Here is a 24,051-nt window from a genome sequence, read left to right on the forward strand (position 1 = left end):
TAAAAATGAGGTGATTTAGTCATTTTTATTATACTTTATTTTTTAATGTAGAGAAACACAAACATACATGAAAAAGTCAACCACAATTCTACCCCTTGAAACCACCTAAAGAGAGAGTCACTCATCTCCTCTGCTCCTGTGAATCTCTCTCCTCAGTGATAATCAGTCTTAACTCTTGGCTGCATTTCATTTCTTACTTTTATCTTTATTCATGCACAGAAAATTCTTTCCTTTTGATGAGATTGAAATCATTTAAATCTAATATTTACTTTTGGTAATTTTATATCACATTTCCAGATCAGTAATGTTAGGTCCAGATCATTAGTTTTAATGATAGCATAGAATTATTTAAATTCATGCTTTACACTTTACTCAGTCACACAAATTAATAATCCATTGGTTTTCCTTTTTAATGTTTTTGTGAGTGCACTTTTGTATATATAACTTTCTCCAAACTTTCACTTTTTCATAAAAGGTAGTTAGTTTCATGAGTCTACAAGTCTCTGGTTTATATTTTCTTAACTAGTTCTACCATTCAGATAGGTTTGTTAGAACACACATTCGGTACATGTGTGACCCAAGCCTATGCCACAGCCATGGCAGTGTGGGATCCAAGTTGCATCTGTGACCCAATGCCACAACTTGTGGCAACACTGGATCCTTAACCCACTGAGAAAGCCCAGGGATTGAACCCACATCCTCACAGACACTATGTCTGGCTCTTAACCTGCTGAGCCACAATGGGGACTCCTATGAGCAATTTTGAAAGGTGGTTTTTTAGGGTTTTTTTAATTGAAGAATAGTCAATGTATACTATTAATTTCAGGTGTGCAATAGAGTGATTCAAAATTTTTATAGATTATACTCCATTTAAAGTTACTGAAATATTTTTTATATTCCCTGTACTTACAATATATCCTCATAACTTATTTAAACCACTAATTTGTTCTTTATATAAATGAGTTTGTTTCGGTTTTATTATATTCAATTGTTTGTTTTAGTTTTTATATTCCACATGTAAGTGATAACACAAAGTATTTATTTTTCTCTGTCTCACTTATTTCACTAGCATAATACCATCCAGGTCCATCCTTGTTGTTGCAAAAGGCCAACTTTCATCCTTTTTTATGGCTAATATTTCATTGTGTGTGTGTATACCATTGTCTTTATCCATTCATGTCTTGATGAGCACTTGATTGCTTCTGCGTCTTGGCTGTTGTAAATAGTGCTGCTGTGAACATTGGGTTGTATATATCTTTTTGAATTAGTGCTTTTTAAAAAAGATATGTGCATGAGAATGGAGTGGCTGGGTCATATGGTAGTTTCATTCTTAATTTTTAAAAGAACCTCCATACTGTTTGTCATAGTGATTGCACAAATTTACATTCCCATTAACAGTATTCTAGGGTTCATTTTTCTCCACACATCATCATTAACATTAGCTATTTGTAGACTTTTTGATTAGAGCCATTCTGACAAGTGTGAAGTGATATGTTGTTGTTTTGATATACATTTTTCTAATTATTTGTGTTGATGGACATCTTTTCATGTGCCTGTTAGCCATCTGTACGTCTTCTTTGAAAAAAAAGTCTATTCAGGAGTTCCCTGTTGTGGCTCAGCAGATACGAATCTGAATAATATCCATGAGAAAGTAGGTTCAATACCTGGCCTCACTCAGTGGGTTAAGGATCTGGTGTTGCCGTGAGCTGTGTGTAGATCACAGACGTGGCTCAGATCTGGCATTGCTGTAGCTATTCTGTAGTTTAGTAGCTACAACTCCGATTCAACCCTTAGCCTGGAACCTCCATATGCCATGCCTGCAACCCTAAAAAGACACACATAGAGCAAGTCTATTCAGGTCTTCTGACCATTTTTTGATTGAGTTTTTGAGTTTTTTTGTTTTTTGGTTTTTGGTTGTTGTTTTTTTGCCACACCAATGGCATGCAGAAGTTCCCAGGCTAGGGATCAAACCAGCCACGGCAGTGACAATGCTAGATCCTTAACCCACTGTGCCACCAGGGAACTCTGAGTTATTTTTTTATATTGAATTGTATAAGCTTTTTATATATTTTGGATATTAATCCCTTGTCAGTCATACCGTTTGCAAACATTTCTCCCATTCTATAGGTTGTTTTTTCTTGTTGTTGATGGCTTCCTTTGCTGTACAAAAACTTAAGTTTAACTAGGTCCCATTTATTCATTTTTGCTTTTGTTTCCTTTGCCTTAGGAGATAAATCCAAAACAAAATATTGCTACAATTTATGTCAAAGATTGCTCAGCCAATGTTTTCTTCTAGGAGTTTTATAGTTTCCAGCCTTAAAATTAGGTCTTAAATCTATGTTTAGTTTATTTTTGTATGTGAGAAAATTGCCTTATTTCATTCTTTTACATGTATCTCTCCAGTGTTCCCATCACTACTTATTGAAGAGACAGTCTTTTCTCTATTGTATATTCATGCTTCCTTTGTCATTGATTGACTAAGTGAAAAGGTTTATTTCTGGACTCTCTATTCTGTTCCATTAATCTATGTGTTTGTTTTTGTGCCAGTACCATGCTGTTTTGATTACTTCTGTAGTATAGTCCAAAGTCATGGAGTATGATACTTCTAGCTTTGTTCTTTTTTCTCAAGATTGCTAATCAAGGACTTTTATTGTTCCATATAAATTTTAGAATTATGCATTCCATTTCTGTGAAAAATGTAATGGATTTTTTTTGATAGAAATAGTATCAAATCTGTACACTGCTTTGCATAGTATGAGCATTTTAACAATATTAATTCTTCCAATCCATGATATAACCCACAGGATATTTTTTTTGGATTATCTTCAGTTTTCCTCATCAATATATTATACTTTTCAGGGTATAGGCTTCACTTCCTTGGCTCAATTTATTCTTAGCCTTTTGTTTTGTTTATTCTTTGTGGTGTAATTTTAAATGGCATTTTTTAAACTTTCTCATTCTGATGTTTCAAATTTTGTGTATAAAAACACAGCAGATTCTGTATATTAATCTTGTATCCTTCGGCCTTGATAAAATCCTTTATTAGTTCTAATGGTTTTTTCCAGCGGAGAGACTTCAGGGTTTTCTGTACATACTATCATGTCATCTGCAAATAAAAAGAGTTTTATTCTTTTCTTCAAGTTTGGATGCCTTTTATTTATATATCTTGTCTGATTACTGTGACTAAGACTTCTAATACCATATTAAATAGAAGTGGTGAAAGTGTGCATCCTTATCTTGTTGCTCATTTTAGAAAAGAAAAGCTTTCAACTTTTCACCATTCCATGTGATGTTATCTGTAGCTTATTCAAGAATGGCCTTTATTATTTTGAGATATGTTCCCTTTATACTAATTTTGGTGAGAGATTTTATCATGAATGAATATTGAATTTTGTTAAATGTTTTTATGCATTTATTTAGATGGTAATGTGATTTTTATACTTCCTTTTGTTAATATGTCAGTGTGATTTTTAAACATTGATTTGTGGATGCTGAAATATTCTTACATCCCTGGAACAAATCTTGCTTGATTGTGGTGTATGATTCTTTTTATATATTCCTGAATTAAGTTTGCTAATATTTTATTCCATCAATAAATCACAGATATTGGCCCATAATTTTCATTTTCTTTTTGTAGTGTCTTTGGTTTTAGAATCTAGGCAATGGTGGCCTTGTAGAATTCATTTGAGAGTCTTCTCTCCTCATTTTTTGAGGGATAGTTTGAGGAGGATAGGTATTAGTTCTTTATATGTTTGCTGGGAGTTTTTTGTATACTAATTCAAGTACCAATAGCCAGTCTCTTCAGATCACATGTTTCTTTCTGATTCATTCTCATAAATTTGTATGTTTCTAAAAATTCACCCATCCCTCTTATGTTGTCCAATTTCTTTGGCATAAAACTGTTCAGAGTATTCTCTTATTTTTTTTATCTCCATGGCATCAGTTGTTGTTTCTCTTCTTTTATTTCTTATTTTGTTTTCCTCTGAGCTCTCATTTTTCTTAATGGGGCTTGCTTAAGATTTATTAATTTGTTTATCTTTTTTAAAACACAGCTCTTGGTTTCAGTGATGTTTCTATTGCTTTTTCGGTTTCTATTTTCTTTTTTCTCTGATCTTTATTATTTCCTTCCTACTGCTGACTTTGTTCTAATTCTTTTAGATGGTAGGTTGTGTTGCTTATTTGAGGTACACCTGTATCACTATATACTTCCCTCTTAGAACTGCCTTTGCTGCATCCCAGAGATTTTGGAAAATTATGTTTTTATTTACATTTTTTTCAAGGTATTTTCTGATTTCCTCTTTGATTTCTTCATTTACTTTTTTTTAGTAGCATGTTTAATCTCCACTTGTTCATGTTTTTCTCGTTTTTCTTGCTGTCATTGATTTATATCTTTATACCATTACAGTTAAAAAAATTCTTGATGTAATTTCTTCTTTTTTTTTTTTTTGTCTTTTTAGGGCCACACCTGCAGCATGTGGAGATTCTCAGGCTAGGAGTTGAATCGGAGCTACAGCTGCTGGCCTATGGCACAGCCACAGCAATGCCAGATCTGAGCCATGTCTGTGAGCTACACAATAGCTCACAGCAATGCTGGATCCTTTACACACTGAGCGAGGCCAGGGATCGAACCTGCATCCTAATGGATACTATTCAGATTCATTTCTGCTGAGCCACAATGGGAACTCCATTGATATAATTTCTATAGTTTTAAATTTGTTGAAACTTCATTTTGTGACCTAACATGTGATATATACTGGGAAAGTTTCCATGTGCACTTGTTAGGAATGTTTGTCCTGCTGTTTTTGGATGAAATTTCCTGTAGATATTAAGCCAGATCAGTCTAATGTGTCATTTAAGGCCACTGTTCCACTCTTTCTTTATTGATTATCTGTCTGGATGATCTGTCCAGTGACATGAGAAGGGTATTAAATTCCCTTACTGTTATTGTGTATGATCAATTTCTCCTTTTTTGTCTGTTAACATTTGCTTTATATATTTAGATGTTTCTATAGTGGTGAATATATACTTACAAATGTTATATTCTCTTTTATTGATCCTTTTATCATTATGTAATCCATAAGCTTATTACTATCATAGTATTTTATTTTATACTTATATAATCCTTAAGCTTATTCACTATCATAGTATTTTATGTTATACTTTTTCTACCACAAAATTCATTTTATAGTAAAAGAAATGTAATTGGCTTATATTCATTTCCATGTGCCATTTTTTTTTACCTTATCAAGTGGCACATGGGGGACTGAGTTAAGATACCATCTGAGAGCTATCTCTTGATAAAGTCTGGTTGCTTGTGGTTAGCAATCAATATATGGTTTTATTTTACTCACAGTGAGAATGATTGAGTCCAGGAATCAAGAAGTTGAAATAATAGTCAGATATTTTATATCATTTACATAACAGTTTTGCTTCCATCTCCACAATTTTGTGTCTTTCTGGCTTAAAATTATTAGTATCTAAGAGAAAAAATGCTTTCATTAGGGATACCGCAGTGTTACCTGACCATCAGAACCATCTTATTTTCATAAACCAATAGTTTAGGAAGATCTGTTATCTAGAATCCAAGGGGTTATTTAGGGTGCCTCTTAGTACTTTTATATATAAACCAATAAAAACAAGAACTGTATAGCTGAGGGCAAGGGGACTATAGATTCTTTTATTAAAAATAATTAATATGTTAGTTCAGTTACATATATGGGTGTGATTTTACTTGTCTAATTCTTTCCAAAAAGATAATTATCTGAGAAAAAGTTTGGAGGGTTGGAAGAGGGAAGGAAGAGCATAATGGCACTAAGAATCAGCTTTGACTGAGGGGTAATACCAGGCGGAAAACAGATGCCAGAAGTTAGAAGACTGTTAAGCAAATTAATGGCTATTGCAGAGCTTACACTGTGTTGGCCTTTCCTACAGTATTGTTGCATTTACCTGCTGCAGATACTGACTGGGTCATACTGACATTAACCTCTAAACAGACGTTTTTCAGAGTTGACTAGCCTGACCTGTTTCTTCCATGTCATATGAGCAGCCCTCATAATACCTACTTCCGTATTATGGTGTTTGGCTACAAAAATAACACCTGGCCCACTCCAACCCACCTCTTCTTCCCAGAGACTCTCAAAGAAGCCTGTGCATCAACTAGGTCTGGGAAGTAGTCTTTTCTCTGTAACCCTGAATATACTTTAAGTACTTAATACAGTTTAAGTACAGATACAGATTGTAGGAGCACTACAATCTGATATAATAGAAATTCCTAAGGAATATTTTCTTCTTAAATTTACTCTCTCGTTTGATTTGAAGAATAGATTGTCAAGACCCACTTTTGTTACCACACATCAGGTCAAAATGTATAAATGGGAGTGAATCAAAAAGCCAGAACGACCTGAGAAATATCTAATCAACTGTCTTGTACACTGTAGATGTCAAAAGCTTATTATGCCAAGAGCACATTTAACTGATTGGAGAGAAAGGAGTGATGTTTGAGCTTTTACACTCATCTATTTGACAATTTTAAGTTTTGGGCATTTAACTTCAAGCCTGGGGAAACAAAGGGAATGTGTTTTCCTACAGTTTCTGAGGTTTTGGTTAAATATTTCTCAAGTTCTGTCTAACCAGTGGTGCTATATCTTTAGGTTATAGAATTATAATCACAATTATTTTAAAATAGTAATCATTAAATTTGTTGTGACATTAATTGAAAAAATTGGGGAGCCAGATGCCTTAAAATGATTGAAGAAAAAGGACAAATATTTTCAATATACACTTGTGTTTTCATGTATTTTCTCTAGTATTATACATAAAAATATTTTAATCTAAATAAGGTTATAAAATGTATATTGATCTAGATGTTTAGTTATGAAGTCATTCATAGTGCTTATCTATCTATATTAGTTTAAAATGTGTTAGAAAAGAACCCTAAAACAAACAAACCACCTAACTCAAGAAGCCATTAACGTGTTTCCCACTCCATATTGTGTCCTTTATCTAATGTTGAAGGCTGATCACTATTTTCAGTTTTGTGTTTCATATGTATATATATATGTGTGTGTGTGTGTATATAATGTTTTGTTATGTTAGTATATGTGTTTGTATACCTATTATTATTTATTTACTTTAAAATTTAAAATAATTGGTATCATACTATTTGCTTTTCTGCAACTTACTTTGTCCATTCAACATTTTAGTTTGGGATCCAATGCCTAGTCCTTTGTACCCCAACTTCACTCAGTCACCAGATGCTGGCTGCCCTGGGAAGACTGTGATCTTGGGCAAAGGGGCTTTCTAAAGCTGAAGCTGACCCTGAAGGAGTCAGGCTTCATTTAAAATTTGTTATTTTTATAATGAATTTTTTCATTACTTTTTATTTTTTAAAGATTTTATTAAAATATGCTTTCTTTATTGGGGAGTGTTTTGGTGCCCCTTTAAATTTTGCACCTTAGGCAAGTGCCTCGTTTGCCTGATTGACCTCAATTTAATCCTGGTCCTGGCAGCTGAGAAGCTGTCCCGTGACTCTACTCCCTGAAGCTAAGCAAAAAGCGCTTCCTCCAAGGGGTTTCTGGGCAGTGCATTTTAGTTTCTACCACCTAAAAAGAGTGATTCCCAATGGTGGATTCTATCTCACTCTGCATCATTAAGTTAGTATGACATGAAACAGAATCTCTAGCCAATCTGTAGAGTGAGGCATAAATCTTTATTATTTTAAGACCCAGAAATCTGGGGAGTCATTTATTACCTAGGCCAACTTGACCTGTACATAAATTGTTACTCAAAGTAGAATGCCTAACGGAAACCTAAAATATATAAAGCATTTGGCACCAGTGTAATAATCAGAGTGTATACAGTGAGAAAATTGCTATTAGAAGCTGGAAAGAGGACAATCCATTTTGTGTAGTGGCAGAACATTCAGTGAAATTAGCCTCTTTGGTTTTTGGGATGAAGACTTTCTACATATTAAACTTTTTGTTATAGAAATGGGATCAGAAAGAAAAAAATTGTGGTGTGTTGGTTACTATGTCTGTCTTTGGTGACTTTGGTAAATTATCATAAGACATGTGCTCAGAAAAAAAAAAAAAAAAAAAAAAAAAAAGGTCAGTTTACAAGCAGGAATGAAAAGAAATAGAGCCCAAAGTTCTTGGATTAACAGAATTAGAAGAGGCAACTGCCTCTCAGTCTCAAACATTAACAGACAAAATTGAGAAAAGCTTGAAACAATAAAGTCTGGTAAAAACGAGGCCTTTCAGTAAGGGTCAAATTAAAGATATGATTGTAAATTTATTGTTAAAGTACCATGAAGCATAAATGTGTGATGTCCAGTAAATTGCACCATCTAGATTAATGTTGATTTTCTCTCAGTCTTTATAAAGATATTATTTTCCTATTTTGAGCTACCATCCTTGCTGTTGAAAAAGAGAGCCTATCTTTTCTTTCAGATTTATATTTTATCTATATATGCTTTGATGATCTTTTCTTTGTCTTCATCGACCTGAAATTTGATTTTGGTGTGCCTAGGTATGGTTTTATTTATATTTCTTGATAAACTTTGTGCCAGTGCATTTATTCTCAGCCACTATCTTTTCCAATATTGCCTTTCTCCCATTCATTGTTGTCATCTTTTCTGGAACTGCAGTTGGAAATGTTAGACCTTGTTCTATTGTTTAGATTGCTTAGTGATTTTTCATATTCCTTTATCTTTTCCTATCTTTGGGCTGCATTCTGAGTAACAAAATTTTAGATCTGTTTTCCAGTTAATGAGTTTTTCATTAGTTAGCCTACAAACACATACAATAATTATATTTTTATTACTGTAGGATTTTTTGGCACACTGTCATTTATGCCTGGTTATTTTGAAGGTGCATTATTTCTTCCTCATTTTTAAAATTCTAGCCTTTATTTAAATGCATTAAGTATAATCATTTCATGTTCTTCATCTGAAAATCTCAATATCTAGCATCTTAAGTGTTCCAAATTTATTTTTCATTATTTCTTTTGACTCAGTGGATTATTTATTCATGTATTTGGTAAATTTTTACAGTGTGATCATAATTAGTTGAACTTCATCTTTGGGAATCTTCAGAAACTTGGCTGAAGATTCTTTTATCTAGAGAGGGTTTGACTTATTTCTGCCAGTGATAAGGGGAAATTGCTAAACTGGGACAAGTTAAGTTTAACATATACTGAATTTTTTCTGATTCTTTCTGCAGTGTAATTTTTGATATAATTTATGTTAAAATAATTTCAAGATTCTATAAAAGTTGCCACATCTGTCTTTCACCAAGATTTCTGAATTCTTAGTATTTTACCACATATGGCCTTTATTTATCTAATTATTAATCTTTTTAAGAACCATTTGAACAAGCTTTAGACATACTGTGTCATCCCTTGTAAATCCACCAGTGTACATTTCCCAAGAACAAGGACCCTTTCCAAAATTACCACCATACAACTGTCCAAAAAGGAAATAACTATTAATGTAACAGTACCATCTATTCCACAGACTCCACTGAAAATGTTCCACCTGTATTAATAGGCTTTTTCTTTCTGATCCAGGATCCACTCCAGAATGACATATTTCATTTCCCTTTACTTTATTTCAATCTGGAATGATTCTTTGGCCTTTCCCTTTTATGAATTCGATAGCTTTTTTTTTTTTTCCTATTTTCAAACTATTGCTCACATTTCTGCCTATACTTCCTGGAGAATAATTAAAATCTTCATGCACTGCTTGAAAGGTCTTCCAACTCCTTAATATCCTTTACTCCAGGCTAACTATTCTTAGCTGTTTTAACACACTTAACTGTGTCTAATATGTCATATTTTTATTTTGATTCTTCATCTTTTAAAATACATATTCCAGTTTTTAAAAATACTTTGGATTAAGTTTCTTCCTTTCTTTCTTTTCTTTTTTTTTTTTTTTCGCTGGCCGGGAACTGAACCTGCAACACCACAGCTGTGATCCAAGTGGCTGCAGTGACAATGTCAGATCCTTAACCTGCTGTGCCACAAGAGAACTGTATTAAGCTTCTGAGTAGGATAAGCAAAGATGATTCTGTAGACTAGACACAGATTTGCAACCAAAACTTTGGAGAATTTTTGACAGTGAGAGACTAAACATGATTATAGGAGGACTGCTGCTTTGAGAGTGTTTCCTCTTTGCTGTAATAGTTTGATTTTGTCTTTTTCAGTTTCATCTCAGACACATCAAAGGAAGTATTAAAATTAGTTGAATTAGGGTGATGGGAAACAACAGAGTTATAGTGTGTAAACAACTGACTAAGTTGGAGTAAAATATGTAAGCAAATGGACTAAAATAAAGATTGGAAGTATTTAATATGAATATTTCTTCCAATCTTTATTTTAGTCCATATCCTTACATATTTTGCACACTTATAATGTGTACTCCAACTTAATCTGTTGTTTTCAATTAACATTTATTCATAAGTCTTTCTTCTGTTGCTATATGGAGTTCATAAGTAAAAATTTTAAATTTCATAACAATTTTAATTTTAGATTTAAAATTTAAAACTGGTTTTCCATAATTTCCCTAATATGTCCATATTGCTCTGTATACTTATGAATAATTTTATAATTTTCTATCATCGTGGATAATTTTGGGAAAAATCCTTCAATGAGATGCTTTTTTCCTCATTAAAAAATTCTGTTAATACACATTTCCAGGAATGGTATTATTCGGGCAAAACAGAAACATTTTTACAGTTTATGTAATTACGTTCCTTAAGACTTGGGACCAAATGCAATGCCATCAGAAAAGAATTCATGTACAAATTTCACAAGAAGTTCACAAATCAGATTTTTATCCACATATTTTTATAATATGATCATCTGGATCTTTTTAAAGAACTATGGTAAACCATCACATTTTTTGGCTCTCTTTTCCAAGTAATTGTATCAATGACAGTCAAATAGTGCATTTTCTTCTTCAGATGTATGGATGGTCATAGAAAATCTGTGATAAACTATGATGGCTAAATATATCTGTATGATCAGCCTTTGCTGTAATTAAAAAGAAATCTCAAAAGCTTATAATCACAAGTATTTGCTTTTTGCTCATGATACATGAAATGGTTTTGGTGCAGCTCAGCCTGGTATGATCTGTTTGAAAGGATATACATTCTCATTATAAGATATAGGAAGAAGAAATAGTCCCTCTCTGGGACATGCAATTTTTGTGGCAAAGGGAAGAACTACAAGAGACCAAGCCAAAATGAGCAGTTCATTTTAAAGCTTCTGCTTGTAATTGGCACAGTAGCACTTCTGTTCATATTCCATTGACCCATATAGCTAAGCCTGATAATGGAATGGAAAAATATACTCTAGCTACAGGCATGTACTCCAAGTTACATACCTTGATGTAGATGTGGATATAAATAATCCTCATATGAAGTGAAAAGATAGTTGGGGATAGTCCCTGAAGCTTCCTTAGCAACCCTTGTTCCCTATGTATTTTCTATCATAGGATTTTAAAAAATTTTATCATTTTTTATTGATAGATTTATTTCCGTATGCATTTATTTACTTCAAGTTCCGTAAGAGTAGACATAGTGCTTTACCATTATTTTTTATAACCTCAGTGCCCAGGATACAGTGCAGAATGTATAGGTTCTCAAAATAGATATGTTGGACTGAATGGTTTTAGTCTATGCTTCTCCTGGAATAATGATCAGCTTCTATGTTCTTTGGTCTTAGAACTAGAAAAAGGTAATACAAGTTAGTATTTTCCAAAATTACTGGACTCCCTGATGTGTCTTTTTTAATGTAAGAAAAGATTGCTACTCATATTTATTTTTAAATTCATTTCAGGACTGCAGGAAGAAAAGCAGTCTTTTCATTTGTATTAGGTAACAGGACAGGGAGCATATTAACACTACTCTCATTCAAAACCCCAGAGCATATTAGACTGCACTCTCAATTCAAAAGAAGCTCTATGATCAAGCCAGGCTCTGCTTGAAAAAAAGATAAATGTAACACTGGCTGACTTCTCTACTCTTGGAGAGAGAAATTAAAGGTTGCCTGCTGAAGAAAGGGCATTTTGTTTTAGAAAACTATCAAAAATTATTATTCAAAAGGGAAACCTAACAGGCCCAACTTGTCCATTGGCCACAGAAGGGACAGTGCCCAGGGCCCATGATACTAATAATGGTGCATGAAAATAAAAATGCTTTTAATATCATTTAAATTTGAAGAAAAATGAAAATAATAAGCATATGCCAATAAATCTGGTCAGGAAGGAGTATATTTGTCTTCATAACAACATGGTCATAAAATATAATTTTAATGTTTGATGGAGGAAGAGGCTGCAAAAACAAAGATGCCCAGCGCCCGCAAAAGTCGTAACACATTTACGGGGAGAAGATCTTTTTAAGAAGGAGGAGAGGATATAGAACCATTGAGTTGAGCAGATCTCCCAATAATTGTAGGTTTGGCCTCATGCACACAGTTAATGGTAAAATGATCTTCATCTTTTCCAGCTTTGTTTTGTTGTTAATGATGGAGTTGACTTGGTGCAAAATCATGAAGAAAATTATGTAGGGGGCCTCCAGCCCCTCTCTCTCCCTACCTCCCTCTCTCCACCCTATAAACAGAGGTGTATTAAACAAAAATATAAGAGTTTGAGCAGGAATCAGTTTCATTTGGGGAGCACAAAACTGGAGGTGGTTAGGAGCACTTGGCAGACAGGAGCAAGGGAAAGACGTATAGAGAAAGTGCAGAAACAAAGAAAGAAACTATTTATTTGGCTGCAGATTAAGGCTAGTTGGCTGTTTTGGCTGCTTGTGATTGTTTATACTTAGTGTTTTGATTTTGTAATCTTGAAGAATTTGTAGGCTTAGATTTTGGTTTGCTTACATAGACTGCCATGGAATTATAGCCCCCTCAGTCTAATAGCCTTCTTGTTTAAGTAATTTAACATTATGTACGTATACACACATATGTATATCACCATTTATACAGTTCAATATGTATTTACTCACTATTTCCGTGTAATATGTTGGGGCATATTCTAGCCACCTAGGACATATCAGTTAAGTTATAGCTTTAAATATTTATATTATTAAAAAAATTGGGCCCAAGTTAAAAGCTAAAAAATATGTGCAAATTAAACACTAAATAGGAAGAAGGACTAGCATAGATATCAATGATGTAGAAAATGGAGAAAACTGAAAAAAGCAAAAAATGGTTCCTCTAAAAAGTTAATAGAATTGACAAATTACTAGCAAGGTTAATCAAGAAAAATAAGAAAAAAATAAAGAATTACAAATCTTGAGAATTAAAATTTGCCAATCACTACAGACTCTACAAACAGCTAAAGGATAATGAAGGAACAGTTTTATGCCAACAAATTCATCTTGCTTCAACTACCTTTAAAACTAAAGCTTGCCAAAAGTTGAAAAATAAGATATGTATAGTTCTATACCTACTAAAGAAGGAAATTAAATGTCTTTTAAGAACATGCCCACTAATAAATTTGTAGACCCAGATGGCTTTACAGGAAATTAATGAAGAAAGAAAGAAATCTCAATAGCCCCTGCTTTTGAGAGCAGTGGAACTTAAAATGTGGTCTGTGGACTAGCTGATGGCTTTATTCTTTAAAATGAACAATATGTCTTTATGGTTTAGCAATCAGGTTGTACGTATTTTTTTTTAATGGCCATTAATTTGTAGTGGTTTTCATTGCAATGAAGATAATTCAAAAATGTATTTTTATTGATGGGCATCTAATTTATGTAGTGATTTTAGCTATTATTAATAAAGTTTCTATGGAAAATCTTGTACAAGTCTTTTTTTTTCCTTTTTAGACTTTTTTATTATTTCTTTTGGGTAAATACTTTGGTCACAAAGTATAGGTTTAGGGTTTTTTTTTGTTTGTTTTTTTAAAGAATTTAACACTTTCCATGGTACCATCACAAGTAACACTTTTTTTCCCATCAACTTGTATGAAAAGTCCAATTATCTACATGCTCATCAATATTTTCTGCTGTTAGTTTTAACCATTCTGTGCGTGTGTTGTGATTTCTCATGGTAGTCTTAATTTTCAGTTCCCTGATAATTAATTATGTTGAAAACTTCTTAATGGTTTTTTTTTGCCATTTACGTATCTTCTTTTCTGAAGAATCTCCAAATTTTTTGCACATTTAAAAAATTGTGTTATTTGTATATTTATAATTGAGTTGTAGTTATTCTTTACATATGCTAGATACCAATCCTTTGTCATCTTTCTTGAATATATGCATGGTAACTCTATCTATCCTCCCAGTGTTTCAGTTGATTTTTCACTTTCTTAGAGCATGTTTGATGAACAGAAAGCTTTAAATATTGCTAAAGTTTATCGTTTTTTTTTCATGCTTATTGCTTTATGTGCCCAGACTGAAAAATCTTTGTCTAGCCTCAAGTCACAACAATGGTCTCCTGTTTTCTCCTAAGCTTGATGGTTTCAGCATTTGTATTTAAATCCATGATCCATCCATCTCAAATTAATCTTTGTGTACTGTGAGTTAGGGGGTCAAGATTTATCTTTTTCTGTTTGTCTTTCCAGTTGTGTCAACACCATTCATTGAAAAGAATTTCTTTCCCCATTGAATTGTAGTATTGGTACTTTTGTCAGGAATCCAGTCATTACATAGATGCAGGTCTACTTTTAGGCTGTCTATTCTTTTTTACTGCTATATTTGTTGATTCTTATGCCAGCTATCACATTGCTTTGATTATTACATCTTTACAAATGGATGTGTGTGTGTGTGTGTGTACATAGTCATTTTGATGACATTTTATATTTTATGTCTATATATATGTGTTTATATATATAAAATCATTATCCCAAATATATCATACATCTTTTTTCCTTCTGGACTCAAAGTTTTCTTTTTTTGTTTTGGAGGAGTTTGATTTTCCTCCTTTGTAATTTTACTGAGTATGGCTGATTTTTTAATCTCCATTTAGTTTATATTATTTCACCAAAATTGTGGAATTACTTGGCTATTATTTGTGCAAGTACTTTTCTACCCTGATAATTTTTCCTCTTATTAGAAATATAATTGTGTTATGTTAAAATGATTTGTATTATCCCTCAAGTCATTGAACCTCTATTCCTTTTTCTCCAATTTTTCAACTCATTGGATTGGAAATTTTCCATTAATACGTTTTTCATATTATCTCTTTTATCTTATTACCTCTCCAATCTGTTATTAAATCCACCCAGTTAATTTTTTATTTCAATACTGTAATTTTAAGCTTTATAATTTCCATTTTGTTCTTTCATATATTTACCATGTACATACTAATATACATCATTTGTTCATCTCGTGAGCATATTTTCTTTATCTCTTAAATATATGCATGACAATTATTTTTAAGTCTTTTCTCTGCTAATTCACAAATCTTGGTCTCCTTGACTTCAGTTTCTTTTGCTTTTTTTTTTTTTTTTCTTGACTGTGGTTCCCATTTTCCTGTTTCTTTGCATGTCTAGTAATTTTTCATTGACTTCTGGATATTGTAAATTGTACACTGTAGAGGCTCTAGATTCTGTGTCTTCATCTGAAGATGGTTGGCTTTCTTTCGCAGAAAACTTACTTTACTTGGACTGAATCTAAACTCTATCTTTCCTTTAGTGTTTGAAAGCTCTGGTCACTCTTGTCAGCCTTCTCTTTGTTGTCATCTTCTTGGTCATTGTGGATGCAAAGATCAGGGATTCAGCCAAAGTGTTTGGAAAATTTTTGCTCAGATTTAAGTGCTCCTCATCTGTAGCAACCCACTTTCTGTGCTTCCCCACTTCAAATCTCTCCTGCAGACCTGAAATACATCCTTTTACTTCCCGACATGTTAAGACTGCATCTTTCTGCTTAAGTTGCAGCTGCTCCACACCAGGGAGACTGGATAGTACTTTTAGGTAAAAAGCTACATAAATACATTTCTTACCCAGTGTAGTTCCTCTCTGTCAAGATTTAACTCCTCTCCATTTTGCCCCTGCTTTAGGGGACTCTCCAATGCCTTTAAATTGTTGTCTTTATATATAATGTCTACAGTTTATAATTATTAATTGTGTGTGGCTACAGCATGCTACTCTGTCATTACTACAAGTGGAACCCAATGTCTGACTGACTTCTAAATTACAAACTTTAAGAATAATTTTTCACAATTAAGGTGGCTATTTGTTTAAAGTCTTCTCAAATTCAGTTTTTTTAAAATTCTCTAAAGTGTATTCTCTGAATATATTTATCTCAATATTATAAATTTGAATTTTGTATGTATGAATATGTGAATTTGAGAACGAGTCTTCTGAGAAGTAAAGTTCAAATAACAGAAAAAGAACAATACACTGTTGAGAATATTTGCCCAAAATTTTGACTGATAAAATTATTTGTTCCCTTGGACCTTAGAACATGTCTGTCTATGCCAGTATTCTCTCCCGTAGTAAATTCTTGGAAAAATACTGGGTTGGAATTCTGGAAATCTGGATTCTATGGTTGCATCTACTACTAACTATGATGTTGGTCAATTAGGATACTTGTACCTCAGTTTTGTTTTTTTTTTTTTTCTGTAAAAAGAAGAGATCGCATCTTAAAGACTTTTGAGAATCTTATAGTCTCCAGTTCATAATTACATATATGTATCAATCTCACCCCTTGACTTTATCTTTTTTGGCTAGTTATCCTAGTATGGTTTAAAAATGTTTCCATTGTTCCTTTCTTTGTCACTAATTGAGTCTTCCTTGGCCGTGCCTTACCTGGCACTCCCTCTACCTTACACCCTCCTTTCCCTGCTCTTTGCCAGACACCAGATTCTACTGTGCTCCAAATGCTATTCTGAACTGCAGATGCTATGACTTAATCTGGTGTCTATCCTTCTCAGATCTAGAGAAAATGTATCTTCCCAGATGCCTGTTAACAATTCTAATTTATAAGATGGCTTGTAACTGGAGAATATAAAAGCAAACAGCAGTGTTAAGAATGTGCAGTATTTTTTTAAATTTTAAAGAATTTAAGTGTAATTGACTTACATTATAATATTAGTTTCAGGTTACCATATAGTAATTTAGTATTTTTAAGCATAAAATGATCTCTACAAGGATGCACACTAAGTTTCATCATGTAGAAGAGAATGTTAGACATCTTTCCCCATCCAAATTTGAGGAAAAATAGCACATATAGAATTTCCAACATTTTATGTTTAAAAACTACTTATTTTTCTCTGTACTTTGGGATCTGCTGCTAGTTATATACAGTTGAATTTAAGATATTGAAGACTTCCACGTACTATGGTTTTATTTTTTATTTTTTTAAAAGAGTTCAGAGACACATTATAAATTTAATTTTAAAAAGAGGTCATGATCATGAGAGAAATACAAATTAAAACTACAAGATACTGACAACACCAAATGCTGGTGAGGATGTGGAGCAACAGGGACTCTCATTCCTTGTTGCACTGATGGGAATGCAAAGTGTTGAAGCCACTTTGGAAGACAATTTGGAGCTTTCTTACAAAACTAAGCATAATCTTATCATATAATCCAGCAATTGCATTCCTTGTTATTTACCCAAATTAATTGACAATTTAGGTTTATACAAAAATTGCACACAGATTTTTTTCTTTTTTGGCTTTATCTTTAATATATTGATATTTTATTCTGTTCTATGAGAAGAATTATGACTTTCTGGGAGTCCATAACCTAAAAATATGGAATACCTAGGTAATAATTAACAACTTTTCAATGAATTTCTTTTAAAAAAATACAGAAAAAATTCAATTTTATGTTAAAGTTATAGCTATACATCCTATATAGTTAAGAAATTTTTAAAGCCTCTATTTTGTTGACTGTAGGAAACTTTAGTAGTTGAACTAAATTTTTGGTGACTGAACTGAATTTACAGTTTAATTTCAAACTCTGATGGTTTTTGCAATTTTATTAGGGAGTCAGGTATTTCTATATTTATTGTCAATGAGTCCAGTTAGGACTCTGTTACTACATTGAGTTAATAGAAATTAAGAATAGTACCCTGATATTTGTATTACTTATAAAGAATTGAGCTTGCTGCAAACTCAAATTTCTGGTAGAAAATTTGGTAGAAAAAACAAATTTCTCTGGATTGTATATAGCTACCAGTTTAATAATTATGCCAAAGTAAATCCAGAAACCCTATGGATTTATTTACTTTTGGGATAGAAATTTAAACAGTTTTGTTCAGTATACTTATAATTACCTATGTCTTATTTTTTATACATATGTGTGCATATTTCACATATACATATATATATTAAGTATATCTTCTATTTTTTTACTTCTTGAGAAAGATATATAATTTAGAGCAAATATTAAGAGAGTCAAATACTCCTAGCTACCAGTTAAGTACCATTTCATGAACTAACCTCTACTTTTCTAAACATTTGCTTGTTTATTGTTCTTTTACCTGTCAGTTGCCCTCTGCCCATTTCATAGCTTCAAGCTCTTTCCTACGTATTCTGAGATTTAATTACCTTATTAATATATTTCTATTATTCTGAATTTTAAATATTTCCACCCTTTTTTCCAGTCTAAACTGTCTTCCCTATCATTTGAAGAAACCATGTTCACCTTCAGTCTATATTCTGTAGGGCTTAAGGAGATAAGTAACAATGGGTTATTTAGTCCAACTATGCTAAATTGACGCACCAAGCATGGACAGCTTTTTATTTCTTGTATATTTACTAAATAATTTTTTAAACTATTAAATATGTTTCATGTAATATTAAAAGGTCTAGTCATATACAGTTTCCTATGCTTGGTATTCTTGTTTTTTCATCTGTTGTTATAAATATAAATATCTATTCTTCAAGGGAAAAAAGGCAGTTAAACACAATCTCTTGATATTTTGGCTACTTTTATAGACTGCAATGAATGGATGAAATTCTGGTGTTTCCTCTTTTGGATCGTAAATCTCTATATTATATTTTAATTAGTTAATTATTTTATTTCTCTATTAGTTTAAGCATTTATGTCAAATACCTTACTAGACAGAGCATATAAAGATGTATAACACACAATCTCAGCTCCCAAGAAGAAACATGTGTGAATAGCACTGTATACACTGTGAACAAACATGTGTTATTTGGTTGAGTCCCTGAGTGTTTATTTACATGTTTCCTTATCTATTTATTTACAGTTCTTTTTTTTTTTTTTTTTTTGTCTTTTTAGGGCCACACCCATGGCATATGGAGGTTCCCAAGCTAGGGGTCCAAACAAAGCTACAGCTGCCAGCCTACGCCACAGCCACAGCAATGCCAGATCTGAGCTGCGCCTGCGACCTACACCACAGCTCACGGCAATGCCAGATCCTTAACCCACTGAGAGAGGCCAGGGATGGAACCCACAAGCTCATGGTTCCTAGTCAGATTCATTTCTGCTGAGCCACAATGGGAACTCCACTTATAGTTATTTTTATACTTTAAAATGTGTCACTGTTTGGACAATAAATTATAGATACTATCATAATTGAACTTAAATAGCATGGCTAATTTCTTTCGTTCTTTTTTTTTTTTTTTTTACTCTTCTCTTTTTTTTAAATGGCCACATCTGCAACATATGGAAGTTCCAGGCTAGGGGTTGAGTAGGAGCTGCAGCTGCTGGCCTATGCCTCAGCCATAGCAATGCCAGATCCAAGCCACATCTGCAACCTATGCTATAGCTTATGGCAACACCGGATCCTTAACCAACTGAGGGAAATCAAGGATTAAATCTGCATCCTCATGGACACTACGTCAGGTTGTTAACCTGCTGATCAACAATGGAAACTCCATTCTGACTAATTACTAAATGAAACTTGAATATATAAACTTTTAACAATACAAATTAGTCAAAATATCTACCTATATTATTGGCATTTAGCAATTGAATTATGAATTCATGTTTAAGATTTTCTTATGTGTAATGCACTAATTCAGAATTTTCCATTTTAACATTTTATTAACCAAACTTTATCTAGACGATCCATCTGATTATTTAACATTTGTATTTTTGTCTTTAGTAAATATTTTCGGGGATCTAACACAATTTTTCGAAGTGTATATTTATTTGAGATAAATCATTTTTGGAGGAATTTATGTGTGAGGCAGAAATTTCAACATTTTTCATTAACACAGGGACAAGTTCACCCTCCCGTTCATCATGTAAATATATATTTGAGATTTTCTTCTTGCAACCAACTATCTAGTGGTATTAAAGTGTAAATTTTTTAAAGAATAAATTTAGGGATTTTAAAACTTCTCATATTTGCATTTGCAAAGTTCTATCCCTGCACCCCAGGTATAATTAGTAATTCTGAGTTAAATTTATTTCTCTTATTTTTTTTCTCCTTATCAGGTGACAGATAAACATCCCAAATTAGCATCATTTGAATTATTTTAGACTTGCGTGTTCTTACCTAAGAATACTTTGTCATTTAAAATAAAAACAGTATTACCCAGCAACAAGAGACTTTCTAAGGACTTAAAATACAAAATTATGCTTCCTTTTCTTAGGGATTACTTTATATAAAAACTCAGTTGGACATATTTTAAAATTATGAAAGTGTGGTAAATGCTATGACAGAGAGGACTATATGAAATTTGGGGAGCAAATAACAGAAAGAATTGTCTTGCAATGTCTTCAACAGGCAGAAGAGGGAAGGAGAGGAATATGTCCCAAGAAGAGGGAAGAACAAGGAAAGTGAGAATGAAAAGGGTGCTTCAGGGTCCTGCCAATGCCTGGAGCCTGGGAATCATGTGAAAGAAATGTGAGAGACAGGTCTGGCAGGACTCCATACAGGTGTGGCTCATGGTGGTCATGCCTTCCAAACCTCAAAGTGAGACATATGGTGACCACAGATATTTCCAGAAAATTCTGACAAGGCATAGACTTTTAAGCCACCTTTGACTATTCATTTAACCAATTGCTTTTATTAAAGAGATAAAATCTCTATTAAATTAGATGATTGGCCATGTGGCCCATCACTGCCATATTTTATGTGAAGCCATTGTGAGCTCAACTTGAAAGACAAAATGAGAGATTATCTTGCACATTTATAGTTTGTAGTACACAGCATAGGAAGGTTAAGAGACTTTTCACCTAACATCCTTCTGACATGTGCCAGTCCATATTCACCTGTAGAGCAAACACAGAGATGAGACAAATAATTTTCAAAGACTTCTGTATGGTGAGCTGGAATTAGGCAACCTGAAAAGAGCAAGCAAAAGAAATATTGGGAAAGCCTGCAAAAATAGAGAAGTACTCTAAACCTCTAGAAAATGCCAACAGCTAATTCAGAACAACTCAGGATGGGAGCAGTTCTCTTGAGAAGTCTCATGAAATCAATCAGTGAATATATTTGCCGGGAGTACACATGGTGCAGAACTCCAGGGGGTGTTACAACAGGAAGAGCAGTGTCCTTGACTACGTCACAGAGACAGTGTCAAGAACCAGTTGCCCAAGGAGATTCAGTTTCTTCTTACTTAAGGTATTTTTAGATCATAAAAGTTAAAGCTGCTTACTACAAAAACATAGAAAAAATCAAACACAAAATAGAGAAAAAATTAATCAATATAAATCCATGATCCAGAGTTACGTGTCCTGGGTCAAAACCCAGAGTATTTTGTTCCCCTAAGATTTTAATATAATGAAAGATTTTGAAATCAAGAGAGAAATCTTGAGTCCTTTACCTGTGAGGTCCACTAGTATAAATGGATATGAAAAGAAACCAGAAGTTTCTTATAAGTTGTACCTTTCCCTTACTTATTATTTAAAGCAAACCTATACAAGTAATAGGGTACTTCCCTACCAATATCTCTACCAGTACCACTACCCTGCTCTCTGTCAGGTAAATTGTGTGTGTGGATGGGGAGAGTGAAGGCTTGATCCGGAAAGAACAGTCTGGAGGAGAAAGAATTAAATATTTAATAGGTGGCATCAGTGCAACTGCCCTGTAGTAAAATGTAACACAACTAAAACAGAGCAACTTCGTAAGATTTGGGGAACAAGCAGACCTCATTGGTGCAGACGAAGAAAGTTCCTCCTGAAGCGGGCAGCCATTCTACTTGCCAGAACATATACCTATAGGCATAGGTTTCATTGTCCTAATCCACGAGGCTTTCCTGTCTCCATTGCCTCATTGCTGCATTTAGGGAACAGAAATCTTTTGCAATGTTGTAATATTTTTTTTCTTTTGGGGGAGGTCTTCTATCAGTAATGCTGCTACAAAGCTGGGTAGAAGGTGAACCTACAGCAGTCTCGATCCCTACCCCTACCTCTTCTAGCCCGAGAGGGTCTCGTTCTAGTCAACAAATGGGGTTAGGTTGGTTGGGAAACAACATTCTTCTTTCAAAATATTTTGTCTAAACATTCACCTCTTTGCTCATTTAGAGACACAAAAGCCGTAAAAACTTGCAGGTCTTTCTTTTTTTTTCCCTGACACATACGTTTCCTAAATCAGTGAATACAGAGTCAGTAACAAACTTAAATATGGGGGAATGAAAGGAAAAGGAAAATTCAGAGAGACAAAAATAATATGTAAGTTGATATCTCAAAATCGATTTCAGTTACAATTTCTGACCCATGTGATTATTTGTTATGATAGATTTCTAAGCAGATCCTACTGCTGTATTTAGCAGCTTGATGGATGCCCAAGCAAGGCCTGCAAAACTAGGCTCTGAAAGTATAAAGAAATGTGCTATTGGACCTGCTCACATCTTTAATATGGACATTGTGAAAGAATGTAATGGTGAGAAGCAGCAAATTGCTTTCCCCTGATATGATGGTTTCTATAGTGCAGGTACCACAGTTAGAAAACCAGCATCCAAATCCCCTTCTACTCATGAGTTATGTAACCTTGGATGAGTCACTTATTAATGGTTGCTACATATTTGGACAGAAGTTTCCTTGAAAGAAGGAATCGAGTTTGTTTGTTTTCATCTTTATATCCTCAGAGAAGAACACAATAATGCCATATATTCTTGTATGCAATGTATGTTGAATAAATACATATTTTAACATTTCAGAACATTAACATACTTATCAGTATGAAGTGATAATATGAGCTGCCACTCAGAGGATTCAGTGAACCTCCACCTGTAAATAAGTCTGACAAACACTGGAAGAGCTGGCATTCAATAGATGATAATTCCGCCCTCCATTCTTCTGCCCTTTCTTTTTCTCTTTTCTCCCATATTTCACTACTTAGTGAATATTCATAATCTATAAGGTTTTTCTTTCCAATAGGTATAATGTCTGGCTGTTGATTGACTCACAACAGATAACCATCATCATTATCAAGAGTAACAGCATAAATAGTCTTTGAGTGCCTCATCTACTAGACACTGGGCTGCTGACTTTGTCAACTGCTTTGGAGTAAGAACCCACCTCATCCCCTTCCCACTACCTCTCCATCAACCTTATACTTCACTGCTACTGACTCAGGTAAATTAAATTTTTACCAGTATTTATTTGTTTGTTTGTTTGTTTACTTTTTAGAGAAGTCAGTGCCTTTGTTGGTCAGTAGGCTACTTTTAATGCCAGGCTCCCAATGCATCCCTCTCTCCACCTTTTTTCCTTTGGTAACTTTAAGTCTGTTTTTGAAGTCTGTGAGTCTGTATCTGTTTTGTAAATAAGTTCATTTGTATAATTTTTATTTATTTATTTTCACTTTTTTTAGGGCCACATCTGTGGCATATGGAAGTTCCCAGGCTAGGGGTCGAATCAAAGCTGCAGCTGCCAGGCTACACCACAATCACAGCAAGGAGGAACCTGAGCCACGTCAGAGACTTATACCACAGCTCACAGCAACGCCAGATCCCCAAACCACTGAGCACGGCCAAGGATCAAACCCACATCTTCATGGATACTAGTTGGATTCATTTCCACTTTGCCACAACAGGAACTCCCCATTTGTATCATTTTTAGATTCCACACATATGTGATATCATATGATATTTGTCTTTGTCTTACTTATTTTACTTAGTATGATAATCTCTGGTTGCATCCATGTTGCTGTAAATGGTATTATTTTTCTTTTTTACAGC

At 33.5% G+C, this 24,051-nt stretch overlaps 1 long non-coding RNA gene across 1 annotated transcript in view; it reads left to right on the forward strand.

Moving 5' to 3' along the window:
• The window catches only part of LOC146399825 (uncharacterized), a 39,992-nt gene extending 16,686 nt beyond the window's left edge, over positions 1 to 23,306 (forward strand). Inside the window, exon 3 of the long non-coding RNA XR_014815105.1 lies at positions 23,252 to 23,306. This is a non-coding gene — a long non-coding RNA (uncharacterized LOC146399825). The remainder of the gene's footprint in view (positions 1 to 23,251) is intronic.
• The last annotated feature ends 745 nt before the right edge of the window (positions 23,307 to 24,051 follow it).

Source organism: Sus scrofa, chromosome 9 (assembly GCF_054392235.1).
Source record: "Sus scrofa isolate SSC_HxYL_T2T_F1_AM1 chromosome 9, Sscrofa_HxYL_maternal_Yorkshire_Landrace_v2.0, whole genome shotgun sequence".
In the NCBI taxonomy this organism is placed as follows: domain Eukaryota; kingdom Metazoa; phylum Chordata; class Mammalia; order Artiodactyla; family Suidae; genus Sus; species Sus scrofa.